Genomic DNA, 12,491 nt, shown 5'->3' with positions numbered 1-12,491 from the left:
AGTAAGAATATATTTATGTCAGTGCTCTTTCTCCCTGTTTGTACATGGACTGCATTCTGGAAGCAATAAGGTGATTTCTTGTGGATTTACTGGGAAGGGCCTTCTTTGACCAGTTACGAGTTGGAAAAAAATCTGCAGCAAAATTATGCCCATCCTTCAACATAGCTGCTAATCAACTACAAGGAGACTTCTCCTCCTGCTCCTCAGGAATAGAGTGAATTGGTCCTATAGTTTAGAAAGTGATGTAAATTAACTTTGCCATAGAATATATAAACGAGAGTATAATGGACTGATGTAGAGCCTTTAGGAGAACTGTAGGGACATCTGCACTGAGAAGAACATTGCAATTACCTCCTTAGATTTTTAGACACTTTCTCATTAAAGTTCAGGTCACACCTGCAAAATTTTCAAGAATTCGTATCACCTCAGTAAACACACTGAGGATCACTTTCTTCTTCACCTCTACTTAGACCACAAATTTACTGCATTTTATTATTTCATAGCATTGGCATAGGAAGGTAATAGTTGGCTTTAGTATTAGTCATCTAACTGAAGTATCTCCTTTGTACTGTCCTAAGTCTCAAAAGGAAGAACATAAATCAAGCATTTTTATAAGACTGGTGCACTCTCACTAAAAGGAAAAGGGCTTTTCAGGAACAGTTTTGATCAAAGATGCATGTAGAAAAGTTGCTTTTTTTTTCTTTTTTTTTTCTTTCTTTTTTTTCTTTTTGACTCAGGAAAGATAACCATAACAGGGGAGACACTGGTGCAAACCAACTGGAAGGGAAGAAAAGGATAATAAACAGCCAACTGCACCTCCAGGTTACAGTGCCTCTACTGCTATTTGAATCTACCAGATATAAAGAGCCATCCTCAGAGAGTCACACTGCAAAAAAGCATTCATAATTCAAGAGTAAGAGCTCTGTGTGAAAAGCCAGTCAAGATCAGTGGCCTTGGGGAAAATCCTCCCTGGTCTGGCAGAGAATTCAGTGGCATATGATGCTTGCCCAAGAAACCAACTCAGGCACAATAAGAGAACTTGAACTATTTTCTGCCGCAAAAGTTGCAATCAGATCTATCCTTAGCATATAAACTCTATACTCACATTAAAACATAGCTGTGGATTACAGACCTTCCCTGGGTTTTGGTCTGCTATGTTGTCTTTAAGAAAGCTGTTGATTTAGTGGATGGGAAGACAACTCCCAGCATCTGGAAGAAATATTGACTCTTTTGGAGTGGACATGATTAAAGATTAATAAGTTCTTTTATCTTTTTTATTTCATATTTCTTTTCCTGTTCTATAGGATATTGTATTTTTCCTCTGGCTGTATAGCAGATACTATTTATTACAGTTTGCCTTTCAAGCATAGGTGAATATTGCAAGCTAGTATAGATGGGAATATGACAACTAAGTGCTGCAACTTCTGTTTCTCCCCTTCTTTTTGCAGCCTTCATGTTTAAGATTTAATGTATCTTAACATGTTTAAGCCTTCACTACACAAGTATGCACCAATAACAGGTATTATCCGTGTGCAGTTCACATCCTCTGTATGCATCTACAGCTGAGGAGCTACAGCTATTCAATTAAAAGTTGGAGATGACTATTCAGTTAGATAAGCTGCTAAAATTAGATATCTCTCCATGACAGCACTTACTTCTCCTTCTCTTGTCATCTTTTCAGAAGGACTTTGGAAATGAAAGAGCTGAGTTACATTTTGCTGCTCTGATTCATCCTGAAGTAGGGTTGTACTTATGTGGGTTTGATTAGACTCTTATGCAGGAAAGTGAAAGTCTCTTCTGTAGGGATGACAAAATCAAGCCTTTGTGATATTTGCTAATCATAAACACCTTGGGCCAGGGGTTGCTAGTTTGTTTGGTGGTTTACGTCATGATTTGGCACAGTGAGGCTTTGGTTGTGAGAAGAACTCACACAAACAACATGACTTGTTCTCCTTTCCTTTCCCTTCCCTCACTCTTGCTTCTCCAAAGGAAACACTTTAAAACAATTTTGAGAGCGCAATATTCCTTGCCAAAAGTGAAGGGCAGTTTTCTCAGGCAAATAAAAACATAAACTGAATTACTGAGAAGACCAGTTCAGAATTGCACAATGCTGTACTTTGTGTTTGCTCCCTATACTATTTTTGATGCAGAGACAGGCATTGACTACATTAAGAGTGTGGAAGTATGGCTCTCCAAAGACATCACTGAATTGGCGGAAAATAGAATCAGGTTTTATAATTGGGTAGAACTGGCATTTGTGAAAGCAGAGATGGGAAGGATCTTCGGAAAAAACTACTTATTGGGTAAAATCTCCATTGCTCAATATCTGACAATAAAGAAAGCAGGGTAGTGATGAAAATTTGCTATAAGACACACAGCATACGAAGCACGGAATAGCATTACACAACACTGAACACAGCAATTTAAAAAGAGTTGAAAACACAAAACCTATATATTATTGCAAGGCCAAAACATACATGTTAGTGTAAGGGCATCAATTGTTTTAATGTTTTAGTAAGGTGGTCTCTACTCAGAAACATTTATATCAGAGACATCATCAAACCAAGCAGTTGAAGGGGTAACTAGCTGTACATCAATCTGACAGTGTTGCATATGCCTACATTACAACCTTGAAATGTAATTGTCATCACATAATTAAAAAATCAAATGTAACACATAAATGCACAGAAAGGAATACTATATCAATTATTTTTTCTAGGTTTTGAGTTTTGAAAGTATGCAAAAATATACAAACACAATATATAATCAGAAGAGTATCTTGTACTAGAGGCACAGTTATGCTGAATATGAGAAAGGTCACAATATAAAGAGCTTGAAAGAACTTTTAAAATATTGTTCTCTTTCTATTCTGATAGGTTTGCAAGGTTAAATGGCAAACCATTTAGTAGTCATAGGGACTACTATCAGTGAATGAACAGGAAATAGTAATTATAGAAATACATTATTTGTGAAAGAAGCGTATTGTGATAAACAGAACAGTAAAAAAATAAAAAATCCCAAACCCACCATCCCCTCAAAAAAAACCCAAGGCAACAAGGGTTTTTTTCTTGTACATTTCTTGTACATTTCTTACAGCTTGATTGAGACTTAGTATTTATCTCCAAGAAATCACTTGGCTTGCTCCAGTGCCTCAGTTTCCTTTTTCTAATATGGAAATAATAGACATTACTTCTTACAATGTACTGAGAGCTTAACTCATTAGTTATTATAAAGCATATACGTCTTCACATAAAAGGTATTACTGAAGTGCAAGGGCATTATTATAATATAAAAAGAATAAAGTGTGAAACATAAAACACTTCAAGCACAGAAAAGAATGGGAAGTTCATAGAATGAGGCCAAAGGAATGGAAAAACAATTTTAAGGAAATGTGAAGCCAAGAATGAAATGATATTACTGCAGAAATATTAAGGAGAAAGGGAGTCTCTTGGAGTGTGTAACCCTTTAAGAGACAGTAGGGATAATTTATTGGTAGAGGAACTGTCACCGCAGGCTATTTACATGAACTTGTTGCTTCAGCTTTCTCAAAGGAGGAAAAAAGGCTGACGAGAGAAATAACAACAGGGAAATACTTATGCTAAATCAGAACAACAGCAAAAAACTGAAGGAACATAACATAACATGAGGAAAAAAAGAACAATCTGAAAAAAGAAACATATCTAACACACTAAAATCAACAGGACCCATTATAAAACAGGGGGAAAAACAATAAATGAGATGGTGGGAGCCTTCCCAATCAGAAGTAATAATAATAAAAAAACCCAAATAAAGCAAAACCCATCCAAGTCTGGGGTTACATAAAGCAAACAAGATAATGCTGAGTAAAGATAAAACAGAGAAGAACTAACACCAACATTGATAAGGATTATCAGGGTGGTTTCACAAAAGATCATGGTAACAAACATAACAGTTATATATGAGCAAATAATACACAGGATTTGTCAGAGAAATTTTGGACAGAATGTACAGCCTTAAAAGAAACCTTATGGAATCTCTATTACATGGCCACACAAAGATGACTTTCAGCAAGGTCGTCTGGTATTGCAGGAGATATATGCAGTTTATAAGGATAAAGAGCTATCTTGAGAAGTAAAGACAAATATCATGAGTGAGAAGAAACAGGCCGAAAAGGATGTATGTGACAAGTGCGATACTGCAAACATCAGTATTGGGTCCTGCTCTTTTCACTATGTTTGGGAAGAGAAGGATGTTCTATTTAGTCACAAAATATAGAGAGGAAGCAAAATGAACAGCGGCAGAAGACAGGAATTAAAAAAGTTTTCAGAGAAGAGCAATCATACTTAAAATAGCCTGAGTAGTAAACCAACTTAAATGCAATTAAAATGCATTTTTTTGTGCAGAGCTAGTCAGAAAATGTTATTAAAATATAGTTCAAAAACAAAAATGAAGAAATAAGTATTAAAATAAAATTTTAAATCCAAATTTTTGGAAAAAAAAAATCATCACCTTCTTTGAGGTTTACAATGGTTTGGGGATCATACTTTCTCTAGTAATGAGGACAAAGTAATTTCATGCATGATCAAAAGATCAAATCAGGACTGAGTATCTAAATAGTAAAAGAAATTGTTATAAAAAGCTAATTTATTTCAGGACAAGGAACAGTTATTTTATGGGAAATTAGCAGGTGAGTAATGTAACTTTTGTAATAAAGACTGTATTTTGGTCCAAAACATTGTGGAAATTTTGCTGTCAAGACAATAAGTTGACCATTATTGCAGGTTTCTGGTATCTTGCAAAGGTAGAAAGTAAGCATTTCCTTGATCTGTGATAAAAAGTGATTATGACATTATATTTATTTGTATGGGTGGAACAAAGAAATGAAGGTGTGGAAATGTACTCATTTTAAAGTATTTTCCCCTTATCTGCAATAGATTGACTTTGTAGCTTTTTCCCTAATAAGAGCGCAAAATAAAATATTATTTTGCAAATATTACATAGTTGCAAAAGTATACCGCCACCATATGTCATAAGGTTCAATATATGAAAGGTTCCCCTTTCATATGACCATCATAAGGTTATATGAAAAGAGAATAGTAAGCTTCCTTTTCAGACACTCTATTTTTGATTTTGTCTTTCTCCATTAACTATTTTTGGAATCAGATATAATTTTGGCAAGTTTGAACCATTTGGTAAATAATTTTTTTCTACCAGAAATATTTGTAAATTGGATATATATACAATTCTGTGAGGCACTTGGGAGTTAGTCCTGATTTTGTTTTACTTCAGTACTTTCTACTTTAATAAGAGACCCTCAGAATCCCTTTCTGTCATTACATTGCCATAGAAAAAATACCAGGTCCTGACCTGTCTCTGCTACTGCTTTTGAAATATTTCTAATAAAACATGTTAGTGGAGAGCTAGAACAAAAATGTAGCAAGTAGTCACGAAGCCACATTGCTGAAGCTTTATAGCATTATGACTAAGACTTTTAGAATCCAAGGCAGATTGAACTAGTGTGAAGAAGTAAACTACTTACTTACTTTTTTAGTTTTTGTGTAAAAGAGCTAACACCTGAAGTCGCTTTTTACACCGCATCCGAGCAAACCGTATAGTTACTTAAAGTGCATTGCACAGCTAACAGAGGCAGCCAAAAGATGCAGCAGTTTGTGGAGCAGGGCACACTGGAGGGGACACGGAAAGGAGCAGGAAGCTCTGTGGAGGGCAGCGTCCCCATGTCCCTGCATGGAGCAGTGGTGGTGAGGCCCCGCATGGCACAGCCTCCGGCACCCCCCTACCCCAGCTACCCAGCGTGTCGGAGGACTCGGCTCAACCCAGCTCCAAGAGAGGAGGCAGCTCTGCAGGGCTGGGGCTGTGGGGACAGTGGGGGCCTCTTACTGGGCCTGAGGGAGATGTGTCCTTACCTGCAAGAGGTGGGTGCTGGCATCCCCAGGTGGAGAGTCTTCAGGAGGAGGACAGCAGCCTGCACGGCACCAGGGTTGGCACAGACGTCCATCTTCTCTGAGAACATGCAGATGCAAGGTGAGCCTCAACCCCTAAGTGTACCCAAGGAGGGTACAGCAGTTCGTGCTTATGGGGTTGGGAAATGGGGATCCCCTGACAGCAGAACCTGGAGGGGTCTAGCACCAGGATGGCTCCAACCCACCCTGGACTGCAGATGAGGGGCTGGGAGCTGTGTCCAGCAAAGCGCCTGAGATGGCAGCACTGGGGGAAAAGTCGAGGGATTGTGGTAGGAGACTCCCTTCTGCAGGGGACAGAGACCCCCACTTGCCAACCTAGCCTGCTCTCTAGGGAGGGTCTTGGAGTGGGGATATCATGGAGAGGCTGCCAAGGGTCACCCAGCCCTTGTCCAGTTATTCCCACTGCACTCCCATGTGGGCACCAGCAGTATGGCCAGGGGAGACCTGGATTGTGTCAAGCATGACTGCATGGCTCTGGGGGAGAGGGTCTAGGTGGTGTCTCTTTGATCCTGCCAGTGAGGTAGAGGGGTTTGAGAAGGAGTGAACAGATCTTACAGGTCATTGCCTGGGTGTGCAGATGGTTTTGATCACAGGCATTTCTCTTTACCATGGGACCCTCTCTGGGGATAGTGGACTGAGAGAGAGACGGGAGCCACCTGACCAGGTGGAGCAAAAGCGTCTTTACCAATGGGCTGGCCAACCTGCTCAGGAGAGCTTTAAGCTAGAAATTATGAGGGTGGGAGATGAGCACCCACATTTAAGTGGGGAAGTGGTAGACCTGGCTAACAAGTGAAAGGAACAAGATGATGTGAAAAAGAGAGACTTTGAAAAAACAAATCGGGGCTGAAGGGGACCCAGTTCAAGCATGTGCACATAAATAAGTGCTGAGGGGACAGCATGATGGGGGAAGATCTTGTGCCTCTTCTGGGAAATCGGCACAACTGGGTGCCTCTGAAGTGCCTGTACACTCATGGGTGGAGCATGGGGAACAAACAGGAGGAATTAGAGGTGCATGCGCAGCTGCAGGGCTACCTTCTCATTGGCATAGTAGTGATGTGGTGGGATAGCTGACACAATTGGAGCGCTGCCATGGACGGATACAGGCTCTTTAAGAAGGACGGGCTAGGGAGGTGAGGAGGGGTAGTTGCCTTTTATGTGAGAGAGCAGCAGGGACGCATTGAGCTCTGCCTTGGGAGGGGTGATGAGCCAGCTGAGAGCTGATGGGTCAGGCTTAGAGGGCAGACCAGCGTGGGTGACACTGTGGTGGGTGTCTGCTACAGACTGCCTCATCAGGAAGAAGCAGCTGAGGCCTTCTTTGGACAACTGGAAGAAACTTCATGTTCGCAGGCCTTGGTCCTCATGAGGATTTTGAACTACCCCGATATCTGCTGGATGGGCAACACAGCAGAGCATGAGCAGTCTGGGAGATTTCTGGAATGTATCGATACCTTGAATGGATTTCTGGAGTACAGTGATGCCTTGAACTTCCTGACACAGGTAGTCAAGAAATAAAGAGAAACAAGAAGGACTTCTACAGGTACATCAGCAGGAAAAGGAAGACTAGGAACAATGTGGACCCACTGCTGAATGAATGGGGCAGACTCCTGATGACAGAGGACATGGAGAAGGCTGAGGTACTCAGTACTTTGTTCATGAATCGCAGGCCTTAAGACTCATGGGAAAGTCTAGAGCAAGGAAGACTTACCGTCTGTGGAGGAGGATCAAGTTAGGGAACACCTAAAGCAACTGAACATACCCAAGTCTCTCCGAGCTATTGGGATGCACTCACAAGTGCTGAGGGAACTGGCCAATGACACTGTGAGGCCACTCTCAATTATCTGTGAAAGACTGTGGTAATCTGGGGAAGCTGCTGAAGACTGGAAGAAAGCAAGTATCACCTCTGTCTTCAAGAAGGGCAGGGCCAAGGAACTGCAGGCTAGTCAGCCTCACCTCAGTCCACAGGAAAGTGATGGAGTAAATAATCCTGGTAACCATTTCCAAACACACAAAGGACAAGAAGCTGACTGGGAGTAGTCAGCATGGATTTATGAAGGGAAAATCATGCATGACGAACCTGATAGGTTTCTGTGATGAGATGACTGGTTTGGTGGATTAGGAGAGAGAAGTGAATATTATTTATCTTCACCGTAGTATGGCTTTTGACACTGTCTTCCATAATATCCTCATAGACAAGCTGATGAAGTATGGACTAGAGAAAAGGACAGCAAGGTGGATTGAAAACTGGCTGTGATGAGCAGCACAAAGTCAAGCTGGAAGACAGTCCCTGGTGATGTACCCCAAGGATTAATACTGGGGCCAATACTGTTTAACATCTTCATTAATGACCTGGGTGATGGGACAGAGTGCATCCTCAGCAAGTTTTCAGATCATAAAAACTGGGAGGAGTGGCTGATACACCAAAGGGTTGTGCTACCATTCAGAGGGACCTTGACATGCTTGAGAAATGGTCTGACGGGAACCTTGTGATGTTCAGCAAAGGGAGTGCAAAGTCCTGCACCTGGGGAGGAACAACCCAATGCACCAGTACAGGCTGGGAGCCCACTGGCTGGAAAGCAGCTTTGCAGAGAAAATCCAGGGTGTCCTAGTCAGCACCAAGTGGACCATGATCCAGCAATGCTCCTGTTCTCAAAGAAAGCCAACAGCTCCCTGGGCTGCATTAGGCAGAGCATTGCCAGCAAGTTAAGGAAGGTCTTTCCCTTCTGCCAAGCCCTGGTGAGACACATCTGGAGTGCTCTGTCCAGTGCTCCCCAGTAAAAGAGAGACAGAGATATACTGAAGCAAGTCCAGTGAAGTGACACGAAGATGATTAAGAGCTTGGAGCATCTGTCATATGAGAAGAGGCTAGGAAAGCTGGAACTGTTCATCCTGGAGCAGAGAAGGCTCAGAAGGACCCAAATCTAGTGCATGTACCACCAGATTGTTCTCAGTGGTGGCCAGTGAGAGGACAAAAGGCAGTGGGGCCCAAGTTACAATACAGGAAATTCAATTTAAAATTAAGAGAAAACTTTTATTGTGAGGGTGGCCAAACACTGTAGCAGGTTGCCCAGAATACTTCTTGACTCTCCATCCTTGTATGTATTCACAACCTGACTGGACGTGACCCTAAGCAACCTGCTCCGGGTGACCCTGCTTTGAGCATGGGGTTGGACTAGGCAATGCCTTCCTGCCTCAACCATGCTGTGATTCTGTATTTAAAATGTTCAATACTGACAATCATTGTAAAGTCACTTTAAAAATACTCTGTGAAAGCTTTTGAAGCTTTCAAATCATTAGATGTGTGATATTCATTGTCAAGAATTATGTTAGAGTAACACAAAGTTAGAATGAACATAAATTTGCTTAAAATTATCCTGTGAAATAAAATAATAACTGAACTTTTGAGCATAAATCTTATGGATTTCTTAAAGTTAAAGAACTTAGAAATATTTAAAATAATATTGGCACAAAAAGTATCCTTTTTTCGATCAATAGTACTAAAAAGATAAAATCACTTTTAATCAATATAAATGTAAATGGGAGACAAACAACAAACAAGCAACCAACCCAAAACTTTAGTTATAACTAATTCCAAAATACAGTCAGCTTTGGGAAACTGGCCTTCCTACAAACCATCTGGATTTCAACTCTCACCACATTTTAATCTAAATTAGAGCTGTCTTGAAAGTAGCATAGATTGTAAGGAAAATGGTATGGACTTCTTAAAGCACTTCATTTATTGTCTGTTTCTTTCAACAATGAGAAAGCTATGGGCTTGGTAACAGCCAGCCAACAAGATGTGACTGCAGATATTTCTTCCTAAGGGGCTGAAGATAGGAGTTTTATGAATGATAAAGTCCATCTAAATCCATCTCAGATGCAGTTAATTTATAATTCATTCTCTAGGAAAGAACTTTGCTTTCTGTCCAGTTGTAACTATTAAACCTTTCAGTCTTTGTATGCTGACATATTTGATTTATGCTAAGGGAAATAATCTACTCAGTTCTGTAGCTTATGACATACTGTGTTAGATTTTGAGATACCGTGCCAATATCTAACCTAAAAATGTATTTTTTTTTTCTTTATGGCATCAATACCTCTCCTGCAAGCAAAACCCTCCCAAACTTCAGAAACAGAAAATAAAGTGTCTTTCTTTTCAAAACCTGAAATTTTCATGTAAATTTCTGATTTCAAGAACTACTGATAAAATGGATGAACACAACATGAGAATAGATTTTACTTAAGTAGTTGGTTCATTTTCTGTTATCAGCAGTCTGTTTAATTTGTCAGAGAGTACATAAGCACATAAGCTCTTTGAGAAGGGAATGTTTACAGGTTTAATCAGTTTAAAATGACATAATTAGCCACATTATCACAGTTAACTGAATCACAGAAATTACTGATGAAGAAAGCCTATTAGATTATTTTGCTAGTCTCCCTGCCAAAGCAGGAGTACTTCCTAGACTGTTGCTTACAACACTTTATTTTTAATGGAGTTTAAAATACATTATAAAAGGTGAACATGTTTCAGGCTCTCAGGAATCTAATGAGTAGAGTTTCACAAGCCTGTATCTGCAGAGGCCTTTCAAATGTAAGGCCCTGACTGTGCAAATACTAATGCACTGAGTCAGTTTGTGTGTACCGAGTTAAGTGCATTCACTAACATCAGCTGATGACAACCTATACCCATTAGATTTAGTGCTGCATATGGTCTCTAAGAAACACTCTTCCCAGCTTTTCTGGGGAGTTTTACTTACAGTTAAAACATTGAAAGTTCAAAATAAAAATAGTAAATAGTTGCTCTGTTGTAAATGATAATACATTTATGATCTGAATAAGGACAGTGCACTATCATGAGAGAAACAAATAAGAAAGGAAAAGAAATAGGAGAGGAATTATGCAAATTCTGTAATTAAATTTCATTAAGTAAGTGGTAGAGATGATGTGTATCGAAGGAGGTAAGGACCATTTTTATCTTAGCTGCAGATAGGATTAAAATAGTCATCAGATGCTTTAGCTGCTGTGCACTAGGCAGCCTCATACTTTGGGATCATCACAATTCAATAGGAGCTGAACTGGATGTTCAGGGGTCATAGCTGAGTCTAAAGAGAGTTCGTGGGTGTAAGTCATAAATTGTGACTCTTGCTTAACCTTCTAGTGGCAGCATAATGTGGATAGTGTGAAGTGGTATTCCAAAGATAGCTCATTCCAAGTATAGCTCAGAAACTACTGATTTTGAACAGTTGTTATGGCTGGCTAAGAAAATTTGAGCTTCTCTACAGTTGCATCATCAACTGTTAGACATAAATACAGCACTAGGCCGAGGAAATTCAGTAAAAGTGACACTTCTTCAACAGAAGGTACTGTAATATCAAATTCTGCTTGTTAAAACTTTAGTTAAGAAACAGCTAGATTTCAAGGATAAGGAAGGTCTGAAAGTATTTGGAAATTAATATAGTCTTTGCTTATTACTGTTCAAACTCATGTAACTTCCACTGAATCATTTTCTACTCCTTGTAGAAAAGATCATGTGATGTTTCTCAACAGATTATTCTAGCAAAAAGAGTTGAACAGATTTCCTCAGTGTTTAGGGGGTGAATCTGACTCCAGTTCTCTTGGTCTCTCTTTTGAACACATAAAACATAAACATCTCAGTAATATCAGTGTAGGCAAGATGTAAAAATAAACAATTCCATGTTTTCAAAAATATTCCATATTTTCCTTCAGTAGTGAAGACTATTATCTTTCACCCCAAGAAGAAAAAGTAAGCTGTTATCTTTCCAATATGTAAGACAGCACAGAAGACCTTTGCAGAGAGAGTTGAATTCAGAATTTTTTCTGGTATGCTACTTGGGGAGCAATTGTATATAGTAGCTGGTGACACCACTGACATTTCAGCCTTCTAAAAATAATTTCCATCACTTCTATTATCAAGCAATAGAGCTGCTGAAGCTATCTTCTTTTGAGTCCCATCTGAGTTTTTGCTGCAGAGGACAGAGACTTCTGAACGATGTGCCTAAATACATATCATCATCTGGATACTGCATGCCAATGACCCCTACTAATCAAGAAAGTGCCATATAGCATTGCAATGTTTCTTTGTTTCACTAATTCTTTCTTGCCAGCTGTTTCTAGAGCATCTGTTATGTGTTGCCAAGATGCAGCTAAGCACTCATCACATACAGTAACACCAGAGGGCAACCCTCTATTTTACCATCTGTTAAAATATTTTGCTGAATCCACCCAGCACATCAGCGGAGGGTCTGTGTTAACAAAAGGAAACAAAATGCCATTAAATTAGTTCACTTACAATATGCACATAACATACAGGCCCTGGCATATCTTGTGACCTCACACCTATAAATAATATTATATGTTTCACCAAAACTTTTCAAGAATAGGAATGTAATCAGGTTATCCTATGTAACAATGAAGAGATGAATATAAGCTATCTATTCCAAATGAAAGGGGAAGCATCACACAGAGCTAACTACATAACTTTATCTCAATACTAGAGTGGAAGAAGCTGCTCCT

The sequence above is a fragment of the Mycteria americana genome, chromosome 1 (genome assembly GCF_035582795.1).
Source record: "Mycteria americana isolate JAX WOST 10 ecotype Jacksonville Zoo and Gardens chromosome 1, USCA_MyAme_1.0, whole genome shotgun sequence".
Taxonomy (NCBI): Eukaryota; Metazoa; Chordata; class Aves; order Ciconiiformes; family Ciconiidae; genus Mycteria; species Mycteria americana.
Note: the sequence above shows the minus strand (reverse complement) of the source record.